We start from the raw sequence: 15,305 nt of genomic DNA, 5'->3' as shown, positions 1-15,305 counted from the left end.
TTATAAAACTGTTTAACCACTTTTTGTAACTTGTACCTCATCATATACAAATGGAAAACATTCACAAAAAGTAATCCTCCATACTTTGCTTATATCAGTTACACATCCTTATGCAAAAAACATCATCGATAGAAAATGATCCTGAGAAGATTTACTGTGACTATCCATAGAACTAAACTGTTAAAATTTATAATATTGCACTGATTAATTCACCTAGAATCATCTGGAAAATACATGTCCAGTCTTGTTTGCTCACCTAGTGCCCTGATGAAATCTGATGAATAAAGGAATTTATTATGTTCTTAGCATTATCATATTTTAATCTTACCTAAAAATAAATAATAGGTAATAAAGAGAGCTTATTTGGAAAGATAACCACATTAGCTTAAACTAATCATTATCACTCATTACCAGATTTTGTTTGCTGGATTGTGAAACCAGCCTGAAGTATACAGCCTACATTACACCCAGTGCAACAAACTTGTAAACTTTATAACCACAAGAGTTATCTTAAAGTTACATTTCAAATCAAGGGAAAAAGCACTACACACTGCGTGACTTTCAGCTCTACAAGTTGCTTTAGTGATCTTAGGCTTTCATGTGACTGAAGGATGACCCCTTGTGATACTAAAAATGCAGCCTTCCATTCTCAGTTATGATGTTTAATGCATCAACATACTACAGATACATACTACAGATACTTTTTATCTCACACATTGGAGTTGGTTCAGCAAGATTTCACAGATATATCCCATGATTTGGGTCATCTGTGTGGTGTACGGAGGCTGTCTGAAATACTTCCTAGAAGTAAAAGAGGCAGTCAGGCTGTGCTGTGAGAAAATCAGCTCACATTGCAATATGCCCATCTGAATGGAGGGTGACCAAGTGACTATTGTAAGGCTGGGCAATACAGACAAAATCAAATGTTATGCTATCTTTGACTGAATGCCTTCACCTTTGAATACTTTCATATAAGTATTGTGATGACAGTTTCATGACATATTTACAGGTAGCACATTTTTGATAACTGTTAGTAATATGAATATGATGAACAAGCAAGTCAAAGTAAATAACATTAGATCTACAAGGGACTCAGAAAATTGCATCTCTTCATTGTAATGCAGCCTTTAAAACTAAAATAAGACAACATGAATGTCAAAATTTATCTTATTTATTCTTACTTATTTGACATTGAATGTCTTGGAACTTGAAACTTTATTCTATGTCTGCTCTACGTGCCTCCTTTAATTACCCCCATGGGATAAATAAAGTTTTTTGAATTTGAACTGAATTTGTATCATAATATTACAATATCCAACATCCCAGATGGTACAGTGGGATATTCTCTGCCTAGTCTCTGCCTGTGAATTTCAATATACTCAGCCTCTCCTTTTAGCACTATAGTTAAATTTTTGATGCAACAAAATGGGCCTCACTGCATCTTCCAGTCCTCTCTCTCTCTCTCTCTCTATCTCCAACACACACACACACACACACACACACACACACACACACACACACACACAGCACCTTTCTCAGCCAAGCTGTATGTTTCAGATCTCTGACTCAGGGTCTGTTTAGTTTATAATTACAAGCCCTTGCTCTTTCTTATTATGTTCTTTATGCATGTCGGCTACAAGGCACACTCCCATAATGCAACAGGGCTGTATGGAGTGATAGCTGATAAGATGGGTATCCTGTGATGTCCTGTGTAGATTGCTGAGGAGCAAGTGAACAAACTTGATCCTGCATTCATTTCAGTGGGTATAAGCCTGAAAGTGGAGGTTCAGTGCTGCCAGATGGGTGATAATTATTGTATGTGTTCTGTAATTTTGCACTCTGTATGATCAACAATGCAAAAAGTGGCCAAATGTACGATAACATAACACTTTTCCATTTAGGGCAACAATTTGGCCCTGCAAACCCCTGGTATAATTTTATTATATAATAACTTACAATAACTCATCCATATATTATCAAAGAATAACGTTACTTGCTCATTCCATGATGCACTACGCACACGCATAAATATTACTTGCATTTTGTAATATCTGTAGACTGCACATCTGAATTTATCTCCACATGCTGAAAAAGCTAACTAGCTAGCTCTAGTTCTAGGCTACTTTAAAGAGTAAATATTGCTCTTACCTCCACGGGATTAGTACTTTACTTCCATTTCAGCTGACTCCAATTAACCTCATAATAACCCAGAACCCTAACATAACAAAGTTTGTGAGCTGTCAGTATATGTGTATGTAGTTTGGCGCTCTTTACCGTGCAGGTGTCACCAACTAGTGGAGTCCGTCGAGGTCCGCCGGGACTTCCAGAGAGTTTGCACACTTTTAGTAGTGTTGTGTTCCTTGTGCAGCTCTGTGTTATTTAAATCCCTCAATCATCTTGGCCAATCAAAGAGATTGTTCTGCAGGAAGCGCTCGGACTCAGTGACAGAAGCAAATGGTTGAGAAAAATAAAAATAAAAATGCCAAAGATGTGTTAAGGATTAAGTGAAACTACTGTGTTTTTGTAATGCCTAATGTTACCTCAGTTTATGTTATAACATCATTTGTTCACTGAAGATGATACACAGGATTGAATTTCACATGGACACTCCCTGTCAGGATTTAATGACTCAAGTGGAAACAAGGTCAATAGGTTAAGACCTTGCCCTCATATAATTAGAGTCTGTTGTGAATAGCTTTCAGTTAGCAATAATTCAATCAGCATTAGCTCCGCTTAAAAATATAAAATAATTATAATCTTCTACACCATCCATGAAATATTATGGAACAAAATTGGAGTCACATATATTGTAGTTCTGTATCACCATTTTTGAATACGTGAAAACATTCGGCATGCATACATTCAAATGTGTGTATGAGAAAAACTGCACAATCAAATTTTTGAATGTGCAAAAATATGTGAATGAATAGATTTTATTTTTGAATCCATAACAAAATCTGTAGCTGTGCATGACAGTTTGTGAACAAATGAAAAATATGACAATTTCTAATGTGTGAGTGCATAAAAGATTTGCACAATGGACTGGAATTACACATCACATCTTCTTTCACTGTGATTGAGTACTGACAGCCAAAAACACTGTAATTATATTCAAATTTATTACATACCAATTGAATGAAAAATGAGCCCCTCAAAAGAGCTGATGAAAATCTTAATAATACTAAGCAAGATAAAATAATGTATGTATGTATGTCTGTATGTACATACGTATGTATGTATGTATGCATGTATGCATGTATGTATGTATCTGTCTGTCTGTCTGTCTGTCTGTCTGTCTGTCTATCTATCTATCCTCTAAAACAAATTCAGAAACTACTACTACAAATATAAAGTTCAGCGTAGTTGACAAGCCTTCAGCATCATAGTGACCATGTTAAACTGTGACTTCGAAAAGGGAGACAAAACTCTAATTTGCATAAGACATTTTTGCCTTTTTCAGTGCTGCCACTTATAGCATGTGCTTGGTTAGCATGGGGAGCCCAGTATATAAGGGGCTCCTGCCAAAGCTGACTGCACAGGAGGTGGGGTCTTTCTGCCTGAGGTAAGGACTGCTCCCAATTACTGATATGGATCTTTAAGTGCTAAGAGTCACTGTAGAGGAAGCTTGTTTGTTTTATTTTAAATGACAGATTATGCCTGTCTGCATTGCATTGGCATTACTACACAGACAGTTGAGTTAAAGGTCTCACATCCTTTAGATGTTGTGATATTGTATCAAAGATACAAGAAGTTCTCATGAGCAACCTGAAGATTCAACATACGAGTGGAGGATTTGCAGTTCAAATTCTTGAATGACTGGAAATGTTTTTGCCATTACATAGTGAGGGGAGCCAATCCAGACCAACCCTGTTTGGTGATGGTGACTGGAGTTCGTCTACATTTGCCTGTTAACTATAATGGCTTGTTGAAAATGCGTTCATTTTAAAATTAAGGTACTCAAACGAGTTCAATTTTTATAATACCTTCTTTAAAGAGATTCAGTTATATATTCATGTACATTTGATATCCTATGGCTCTCTTCAAAGGACAAAAAGAGAAGTTGTTACTGCCATTCAAAAAGCCATTAGTCACTGACAATTCTTTTAATTTACAGTATCCATCAAACAAGGACTGCATTTTCTGCAAAGGTAAGACCGAATTTACATTAACATTTTCTGTAAACTCAGACCTGTATTCCAACTGAAGATAAAAGAAGGTCGCTTTCTCCATGAGAAGCACCATATCTGGCAGGCAGATTTTACTAAGAGTCATTTTTTCAGCTTGAGCATGCTAGGTGTACAAAATAGCCTTGTGTAACCTAATGGATCAAGACACTGAACTAATAAATTTCTGACTTAACAAATCTTTTTTGCACCTCAATGAAGGAAGTTATATTTTAAGTCCTCTTACAACGTATTTCTGTGAAATTTCCTAATGTTGTCCTTGAGCCAAGATGAACTGAGTAGATTTCTGAGATTCAAAACTGGATTTTTTTTCTTATTGGTTGATTTGCTTTCAGCCCAAACTATGGGACAACTGAAAACACAGAGATTGGATTCTAAATCCTTAGGGTTTTTTTAAACTATAAATTTAAGTGATAGCAATGATAACTTTTTGTGTAATAGCAGGTAGAGAAGACTACCAGGATAGAGATTCAGTGTTATTTATTCAGTGTTAGTAAAGGGCTGCACTGTTGAAAAGTAAATATGGCACAATAAAGGCCACTCTAAAATCACATATCATTTTTTTTTTGTCCATGAGAAAAGTTATGCAGAAGAAGTGGGTGATCCCTGAAAAAGAACAAGCATCAGCGCTAGGACCCCTATTAAACATTTTGTTTGATTTCTTTCTTCTTGTTTGCTGTTCAGAGAAGCAGCAGTAAACCACCACCATGAGTACCGACGCGGAAATGGCCATTTATGGCAAAGCCGCCATTTACCTCCGCAAGCCAGAGAAGGAGAGGATTGAGGCTCAAAACAGGCCGTTCGATGCCAAGACTGCTTGCTTTGTGGCCGATGCCAAGGACCTGTACGTCAAGGGCACAATCTTAAGCAAGGAGGGTGGCAAAATCACTGTGAAGATCACCGAATCCCAAGAGGTATTAGCTACAATTTTGAGAAATAATCAGTGCTGATGTTGAAATTTCGCTGAACTGTGAATAAGTCATTACTATGATTTTAATTTGCCAGACTGTAACAGCTAAGGAGGATGATGTCACACCAATGAACCCTCCCAAGTTCGACAAGATTGAGGACATGGCCATGATGACCCACCTCAATGAAGCCTCTGTGCTGTATAACCTCAAAGAGCGTTATGCAGCATGGATGATCTACGTAAGTATTTTGTAACTAGATAAATAATGTTTAACACTCATAATACATTGATGACAGCTGTCTTAGAGTAACTCTCCCTGTTTCAGACCTACTCTGGCCTGTTCTGTGCCACTGTGAACCCCTACAAATGGCTCCCAGTGTACGATGCTGAGGTGGTGTCTGCCTACAGAGGCAAAAAAGCGTATGGAGGCACCACCCCACATCTTCTCTGTCTCTGACAATGCCTACCAGAACATGCTCACAGGTACTGGCTCATCTTATCTTAAATGAAACTTCAAATTCAAAACTTGACCTTACAAAATACTAAAAAATACTAAATATATACTAAAATATATAATAAAATATATACTAAAATATCTTTTGAATATATTCTACAGATAGAGAGAACCAGTCTGTCCTGATCACGTGAGTAATGTGTTTTGCCTCTATTTGTAAAATATGTTTTCTTTTTTCAAACATTGCATTTGAAATTTGTGATTTGCAATATTTGGCATCTAACTCTACAGTGGAGAATCTGGTGCTGGAAAGACTGTGAACACCAAACGTGTCATCCAGTACTTTGCAACAATTGCTGTGACTGGGAGTGAAAAAAAGAAGGATGCGGGCCCTGGCAAAATGCAGGTGGGAACTGCATTGCAAACTGTTTTGTGAGACACAAGCTGGTAAAACCTGTGACATGTTGATTTAATAACAGCACTGCTCCTCATAGGGTTCTCTGGAGGATCAGATCATTGCTGCTAATCCTCTGCTGGAGGCCTATGGTAATGCCAAGACAGTGAGAAATGACAACTCCTCCCGTTTTGTAAGTCTAACAGGTGGAACAACAATTCTAATTTGACATGTCAAAATTCTATGCAACTGAGCAAATTTCACTGAAAAGGTTGTCTGTTACAGGGTAAATTCATCAGAATTCACTTTGGCTCCTCTGGAAAACTGTCCAGTGCTGATATTGAGACTTGTAAGTAACATAAAGCACAGCATACCCCAATGGCTCAAAACAAACAGCAGTATTTTCTTATTGTAACAACTTGCATAAAATAGTGTAGTTGAAAATATTTTTCTATTTATGTAAGATCTGCTGGAAAAGTCTAGAGTGACATTCCAGCTTCCAGATGAGAGAGGCTACCACATCTTCTACCAGATGATGACCAACCACAAGCCCGAGCTGATTGGTAAATAACAAATTCTAAGTGAACCTGCCACACTCTGAGGAAAGAAATGGATTTTTAATATAACTGTATTTCTCAACAGAAATGACACTCATCACCACCAACCCCTACTGATTTCCCTATGATCAGCCAGGGTCAAATCACTGTGGCCAGTATTAATGATGTGGAAGAGTTGATTGCCACTGATGTAAGTAGTTAAAAAACATTATCAGAAGACATAACTATAGCTATCATTTTTGCCATGTCTCACTTTACAATAATTCTCTCAAGACTGCCATTGATATCCTGGGCTTCAGCAATGAAGAGAAAATGGGCATCTACAAATTGACTGGTGCTGTGATCCACCATGGCAACATGAAGTTCAAACAGAAGCAGCGTGAGGAGCAGGCTGAACCTGATGGCACAGATGGTGAGTAAACCTGCTTGCAATATAAATGCTCTGAAAATTATATTATCCATGTGTAAAGATTGCTACATTATGCATCACTACAAATACATGATTATAGTGTTGAAGTGTTTTGTAAGTCATATGAAATTTGGCACACTCTAATTCCATTCATAATTTCTACAGTGGCTGACAAAGTTGCCTATCTGCTGGGCCTGAACTCTGCTGACATGCTGAAGGCTCTTTGCTATCCAAGAGTAAAGGTCGGCAATGAGTTTGTGACCAAGGGCCAGACTGTGCCACAGGTAAGTGATTACAATGAGAATTTTTTTCTATGAAAAGTGTCACTGAGGTGGTATCACTTGGAGGGGAGTATTGATGCAACCATCTGCTTGTTTCCCTGCAGGTCTCCAACTCAGTCATGGCTTTGGCTAAGTCTATCTATGAGAGAATGTTTTTGTGGATGGTTGTTCGTATCAACCAGATGTTGGACACCAAGCAGCAGAGAAACTTCTTCATTGGTGTGCTGGACATTGCTGGTTTTGAGATCTTTGATGTAAGTACTGTACTTCAGGGTTTGATGTAAGATTTACAATTTCCTCTCAATAGAACACTATTGTGATTAGACCTACATATGACATGCATTCTACATCTGTTTTGATAGTACAACAGTATGGAGCAGCTGTGCATCAACTTCACCAATGAGAAACTGCAACAGTTCTTCAATCACCACATGTTTGTGCTTGAACAAGAAGAGTACAAGAAGGAGGGTATTGACTGGGAGTTCATTGACTTTGGCATGGACTTGGCTGCCTGCATTGAGCTTATTGAGAAGGTACGTGAATCACACAATTATCAAATGTCACTTAAGAATTAAAAGGAAACCCCTTCTGTTTTCTTATTCTTCAAAATCTTTCCTCTCAACAGCCCATGGGTATCTTCTCCATCCTCGAAGAGGAGTGCATGTTCCCCAAGGCCTCAGACACTTCCTTCAAGAACAAGCTGTATGATCAGCATCTTGGAAAGTGTGCTGCTTTCCAGAAGCCTAAGCCAGCCAAGGGCAAGGCCGAGGCACACTTTTCCTTGGTGCACTATGCTGGCACAGTGGATTACAACATCGTTGGCTGGCTGGACAAGAACAAGGATCCACTGAATGAGTCTGTTGTGCAGCTGTACCAGAAGTCCTCAGTGAAACTTCTGGCTCTTCTGTATGCCAATGTTGGTGGTGCAGAAGGTATTGATCAACAAGCAAAGTCCTTGAATATTTACCTTACTGCTGTTTACTTACTGTTGAAAAGGTTTTAAAACTCTTGACTTGTCACTCTTTCAGCTGAGGCTAGCAAGGGAGGCAAGGGAGGCAAGAAGAAGGGAGGTTCCATGCAGACTGTGTCCTCTCAGTTCAGAGTAAGATACTTAAGATGAATTCACAGACTTACAAGACATGCTCATATAGGTTCATGTAATCTCAGTGAAATTGGTGGTAAAATAAGATGATTATTTGCATCCATTTTTAGGAGAATTTGGGCAAGCTCATGACCAACTTGAGGAGCACTCACCCTCACTTTGTGCGTTGTCTGATTCCTAACGAGTCCAAGATTCCAGGTGAGATACTTACTATAAAATAATAAAGCACATGGCTTAAATATGTGTTGAACGGTAAAATAATAGAGAATATGTTCTTGATAACTGATTATCTTTTGAACAGGTCTTATGGATAACCACCTGGTTATCCACCAGCTTAGGTGCAACGGTGTTCTGGAAGGCATCAGAATCTGCAGAAAGGGTTTCCCTAGCAGAATCCTGTATGGTGACTTCAAGCAAAGGTACTGTGTTGCATTAAAAAAGGTATAATACTGTAAGTGATTTTATAAATACATAATAAAGCTATTACACTATGATACTAAAATGACCAAATATGCAGGTACAAGGTACTGAATGCTAGCGTCATCCCAGAGGGACAGTTCATTGACAACAAGAAGGCTTCCGAGAAGCTCTTGGGCTCAATTGATGTGGACCACACTCAGTACAAATTTGGACACACTAAAGTAAGTATGCATAAGTACTAGACAAATTGTTTTGCAGGTAAATTGTTAAGTATAGTTCCATTTGTGGAATTATTAATTTCAACAATGTCTATATAATTTTTCAGGTGTTCTTCAAAGCTGGCCTGCTGGGTACCCTTGAGGAGATGAGAGATGAGAAACTGGCTGCCCTTGTGACCATGACTCAGGCAATGTGCCGTGGATACCTCATGAGGAAGGAGTTTGTGGTCATGACAGCACAGAGGTAAGTATATTTCTTTTGTAGACATAAATAAATAAAAAGCAATGGCTCTCAATATATATTAAGAACCTACATTTGCCTTTTATTTTTCTTTATCTTTCTAGAGATGCTGTTTACACCATCCAGTATAATGTCCGCTCATTCATGAATGTCAAGCACTGGCCATGGATGAAAGTATACTACAAGATTAAGCCTCTCCTGAAGAGTGCTGAAACTGAGAAGGAGCTTGCTCAAATGAAGGAAGACTTTGCAAAATGCAAAGACCAGCTGGGTAAAGTTGAGGCCAAAAAGAAGGAACTTGAAGAGAAGATGGTTTCTCTGCTGCAGGAAAAAAATGACTTGCAATTACAAGTGGCTTCTGTGAGTGATCTCAAAATTGAATTAATAATTAAACAGTCAGTGCATAGGAATATACCAGCTACTGTCCATTTTCAAATATAAATATTTCTAACAATGTAACATTTATTTTTAAAATTCAGGAGTCAGAAAGCCTTGCTGATGCTGAGGAAAGATGTGAAGGCCTGATCAAGAGTAAAATTCAACTGGAGGCCAAGCTAAAGGAGACAACTGAGAGGCTGGAGGATGAGGAGGAAATCAATGCTGAGCTCACTGCTAAGAAGAGGAAATTAGAAGATGAGTGCTCTGAGCTGAAGAAAGATATTGATGACTTGGAGCTCACCTTGGCCAAAGTGGAGAAGGAGAAACATGCCACTGAGAATAAGGTTGGAATTTAGTCAAACAATATCAGCTACACGAAACTGAGCCTTCCACTGAAATAACAAAGTGACATTTTTATTGCCCGACATCTAGGTGAAGAATCTGACAGAGGAGATGGCCTCTCAGGATGAGAGCATTGCCAAGCTGACCAAGGAGAAGAAGGCTCTCCAGGAGGCTCACCAGCAGACACTGGATGACCTGCAGGCAGAAGAGGACAAAGTCAACACTCTGACCAAGGCCAAGACTAAGCTTGAGCAGCAAGTGGATGATGTAAGTTTCAGCCATCATTGTACATATGAGCTTAAGAGGCCACTCACATTGGCAAGTTTGAGCCCGTATCGTGCTAAAGCCAAAATCCCCCCCTCCCCAGTCCCCGGCTGGCCTGCACTCACATTACCTAAAGCCCAAACGCGCCCAAGCGCGATTGCTCCCGGTATGCACGTCATCACGTTGAAATACGACAACAGGCATGGCCCGACGTCATTATAAATCAATATAGTTCAAATACATTCATCATGTCTTCCTTTTAATTAAAAAACGTTTTGGTCCTTTTAATCAGACATGGGATGTTTATTTACCTTGACAGTTTCGGAGGTAACTTCCTCCTTCCAACTGACAGCCGGAGCGGCACCTGGCAGATCCGGCAGACCGGGTGACCGGGTGGCCGCACACCGCGCGGTGCCGCGGCCAGTGCCGGAAGGTGCCGGCCGGTGCCGACGCGGTGTGTGCGTGACCGTGCATGTGCTCGTGTATGCGCCCGTACCGCGCTGAAGCACACCCCTTCCAACCGTGCCAGAGCGGGGGAAGTGTACTGTATTCAAGCACGATACGGAGCGATCACACTGGTCAAAGAATCCGGATTTTAGGGGCAATCGTGCTTGGGCGCGGATCAAACTTGCCAGTGTGAGTGGCCTCTAAGTTCCTCTTAAGAATACATACAGGCATTTAATGATTTTTTATTTAGCTTGAGGGCTCTCTGGAGCAAGAGAAGAAGCTCCGTATGGACCTTGAGAGGGCCAAGAGAAAGCTTGAGGGAGATCTAAAACTGGCTCAGGAAAACATCATGGACCTGGAAAATGACAAGCAGCAATCTGAAGAGAAACTGAAAAAGTAAGCCCAAATCATGAAAGCACTGCAAAAACAAATTTTTCAAATGTTTTCAGGTTCCTAAGCATTCTTGTGTTTTGATCAAAAGGAAAGATTTCGAGACAAGCCAGCTCCTCAGCAAGATTGAGGATGAGCAGTCCTTGGGAGCCCAGCTTCAGAAGAAGATTAAGGAACTCCAGGTGTGTGATATGCAAACAAATCTTAATTATATGGCATCAGAATTTCTTTCTCAGCGTCACTATTTCCATATAACCCTTTTTTCATTCAATAACAGGCTCGTATTGAGGAATTGGAGGAGGAGATTGAGGCTGAGCGTGCTGCCAGAGCCAAGGTTGAGAAACAGAGGGCTGATCTTTCTAGGGAACTTGAAGAGATCAGCGAGAGGCTGGAGGAGGCTGGCGGTGCCACTGCAGCTCAGATCGAGATGAACAAGAAGCGTGAGGCAGAATTCCAGAAACTTCGTCGTGATCTGGAGGAATCTACTCTGCAGCATGAGGCTACTGCTGCAGCTCTCCGTAAGAAGCAGGCTGACAGTGTAGCTGAGCTAGGAGAACAGATTGACAACCTTCAGCGTGTCAAGCAGAAGCTGGAGAAGGAGAAGAGTGAATATAAAATGGAGATTGATGATCTCTCTAGCAACATGGAGGCTGTAGCCAAGGCAAAGGTGAGACAAAATAGTGTATTTAGTAGATGGCTAAAAGTCCTGCAGGACACTTTTGTTGTGTTTGCTATGTCACCTTCAGTATAAAAACATCTGTTTGCCGTGAACAGGGCAATCTTGAAAAGATGTGTCGCACCCTTGAAGACCAGCTCAGTGAACTCAAGACCAAGAATGATGAGAATCTGCGTCAAATTAATGATATCAGCGCTCAGAAAGCAAGACTTCTCACTGAAAATGGTACTTGGTGTTATACATACTTGGTATTTTGTGCGAAAATGTGCTTCAGAGTGAATAATGTTTTGAAGATTGTGGCCCTATAAATGAGATATTGCATCCTTGATTTTCCAAATGACTTTAATGTGATCCTACAGGTGAGTTTGGTCGGCAGATTGAGGAGAAGGAAGCCCTCATTTCCCAGCTTACTAGAGGAAAACAGGCCTTCACTCAGCAGGTTGAGGAGTTGAAGAGGCAGATTGAAGAGGAGGTTAAGGCAAAGAATGCCCTAGCCCATGGTCTGCAGTCTGCCCGCCATGACTGTGACCTGCTGAGGGAGCAGTTTGAGGAGGAGCAGGAGGCCAAGGCTGAGCTGCAGCGTGGCATGTCCAAGGCCAACAGTGAAGTGGCTCAGTGGAGAACCAAGTATGAAACTGATGCCATCCAGCGCACTGAGGAACTTGAAGAAGCCAAGTACGTGCTTATGGGAATACAGATATGCTTATTTTGAATTGATATGAACGCTTCATTTTAATATCCTGAAATTTTGACTTGCTACACAGGAAGAAGCTTGCCCAGCGTCTCCAGGAAGCTGAGGAGCAGATTGAGGCTGTGAATTCCAAGTGTGCCTCTCTTGAGAAAACCAAGCAGAGACTCCAAAGTGAGGTTGAAGACCTCATGATTGATGTTGAGAGAGCCAATGGCATGGCTGCCAACCTTGACAAAAAGCAGAGAAACTTTGACAAGGTTTGAAAATTAAGACAATAATAATATCAACAATTTTTTGTTTATAGAAGCTTAATCTCCAACAGTCCACAACTTGTCAATTTAGGTGCTGGCTGAGTGGAAGCAGAAGCATGAGGAGGGACAGTCTGAGCTGGAGGGTGCTCAGAAAGAGGCCCGTACCCTCAGCACTGAGCTCTTCAAGATGAAGAACTCTTATGAGGAGGCTCTGGATCAGCTAGAGACCATGAAGAGGGAGAACAAGAACCTGCAGCGTGAGTCAATCAGTTTGAGCAACAAAGGAATATAGGAAATCAACATGTTTATATTTGTAGTCTCCTTGTAGTCATCCTTTCACATTATTCCTATTTTTGAAAATGGTTTGATCTCAACAGAGGAGATCTCCGACCTGACTGAACAGATTGGTGAGACTGGTAAGAGCATCCATGAGCTGGAGAAGGCCAAGAAAACAGTAGAGACTGAGAAAGCTGAGCTCCAGACTGCTCTGGAGGAGGCAGAGGTATGCCTTGTGGCGGATGTTGTCTTTTAGGTCCTTATATTAACACAAATAATGTTGACAGAATTCATATACTGAAACAGCACATAGTTCTAGGCTGTTAAAAGCAAACATCAAAATCGCTTTACAGGGTACCTTGGAGCATGAGGAGTCCAAGATTCTGCGTGTGCAGCTGGAACTGAACCAGGTCAAGAGTGAGATTGACAGGAAGCTTGCTGAGAAAGACGAGGAGATAGAGCAGATCAAGAGGAACAGCCAGAGAGTCATTGATTCCATGCAAAGCACTCTGGACTCCGAGGTCAGGAGCAGGAATGATGCCCTGAGAATCAAGAAGAAGATGGAGGGAGACTTGAATGAGTTGGAGGTTCAATTGAGCCATGCCAACCGCCAAGCTGCTGAGGCCCAGAAACAGCTGCGCATTATCCAGGGACAGATGAAGGTACACTTTTTGGCTGATTTGAAATGTATGGAAAATATGTGTTTGATGCACAATTAACTGAGATTTTACTTTCGTTTTCTCAGGATTCCCAACTCCAGCTTGATGACGCTGTCAGGGCTCAGGATGACCAGAAGGAGCAAGTTGCCATGGTAGAGCGCAGAAATGGCCTGATGTCTGCTGAAATTGAGGAACTGAGGGCTGCCCTTGAACAGACTGAGAGAAGCCGCAAAATGGCTGAGCAGGAGCTGGTTGATGCCAGTGAGCGCGTGGGTCTGTTGCACTCTCAGGTGAATAGGAGATTCCTGATTCGTTTCCGTTTTAACAATTACATCTTATGCTCTAATCATTATCCACATATATTCCTTGTTCATCTAACTGTTTCTCCTTCTGTGTAGAACACAAGCCTTCTGAACACTAAGAAGAAGCTTGAGAGTGACCTGGTCCAGATTCAGAGTGAAGTTGATGACATTGTTCAGGAGGCCAGAAATGCTGAGGAGAAAGCCAAGAAGGCAATCACTGATGTAAGAAAACTCAACTGGCTATCTCTGGTATTAGATATTTAGAATATAATGTTTTCTGGACACTTCTGAAAATATTTGCTTCAATCTCAGGCTGCCATGATGGCTGAGGAGCTGAAGAAAGAGCAGGATACCAGTGCTCACTTGGAGAGAATGAAGAAGAACTTGGAGGTCACTGTCAAGGACCTGCAGCACCGTCTGGATGAGGCAGAAAACCTTGCCATGAAAGGTGGAAAGAAGCAGCTTCAGAAACTGGAGTCTAGGGTAATTCATATTTATGTTTCTCTGTGTGATTGCTTTTGTCATTACTTAAATGTCTTTCTCATTGTACAATAAAAAAACACCCTACAAATATCAGACAAAAATATTCATACTCTTCTCAGGTGCGTGAGCTGGAATCAGAGGCTGAGGCTGAGCAGAGGCGTGGTGCTGATGCTGTGAAGGGAGTTCGCAAGTATGAGAGAAGAGTCAAAGAACTCACCTACCAGGTATGGCGATCTTCAATGATGCCTGTAGATCAGAAGCAAACAAATGAAATGAAATGAAATGAAATTACAACCAATGTTTAGTGAACAGAACCTAAAGAACTGTTTCTTTAACGTAGACGGAGGAGGACAAGAAGAACATCAACAGGCTGCAGGACCTGGTAGATAAGCTGCAGCTCAAAGTGAAGGCATACAAGAGGCAGTCTGAGGAGGCTGTAAGTATTAATCTAAAGGGAGCTTGCACGCTCACACATAGAGCAAGAGAGGGCACACCTGACTAGCAGTTTTGGATATTTATCTTCATATGGTCTACGGCATTTAACAAATACCTATTAACATGGGTGTGACATTTTGTAACAATTTGTACATTTTCAGGAGGAGCAGGCCAATTCTCACCTGTCCAAGCTCAGGAAAGTCCAGCATGAGCTGGAGGAGTCTGAGGAGCGTGCCGACATTGCTGAGTCTCAGGTTAACAAGCTGAGAGCAAAGAGCCGTGACTCTGGAAAGGTAAAGGATGTTTTAAGTGACTTAATACATATATCCATATATCCAGATTACAGTGTTTCTTCAACCGTGCTACTGTGGCAAGGGGAATTAGTTTATTATCACAAACTCTATCATAAAGCAGGCCTTAGCAGAGTAACCAGAAATTACTTAGCAATTTTTAAAGGGAATGCAAGGGTGTCATTTTGTTGGTGAAAAGACTTAACTGTGATTCTTTCTTTTTGTCTCAGGGCAAAGAGGCTGCTGAGTAA

At 40.8% G+C, this 15,305-nt stretch overlaps 1 pseudogene; it reads left to right on the top strand.

The window, feature by feature from the left end:
• Positions 1–4,891: 4,891 nt before the first annotated feature.
• LOC115374639 (myosin heavy chain, fast skeletal muscle-like) lies at positions 4,892–15,305 on the top strand (annotated as a pseudogene).

The sequence above is a fragment of the Myripristis murdjan genome, chromosome 17 (genome assembly GCF_902150065.1).
Source record: "Myripristis murdjan chromosome 17, fMyrMur1.1, whole genome shotgun sequence".
NCBI classification, from domain to species: domain Eukaryota; kingdom Metazoa; phylum Chordata; class Actinopteri; order Holocentriformes; family Holocentridae; genus Myripristis; species Myripristis murdjan.
This window is presented reverse-complemented; position numbering and strand designations above follow the sequence as displayed.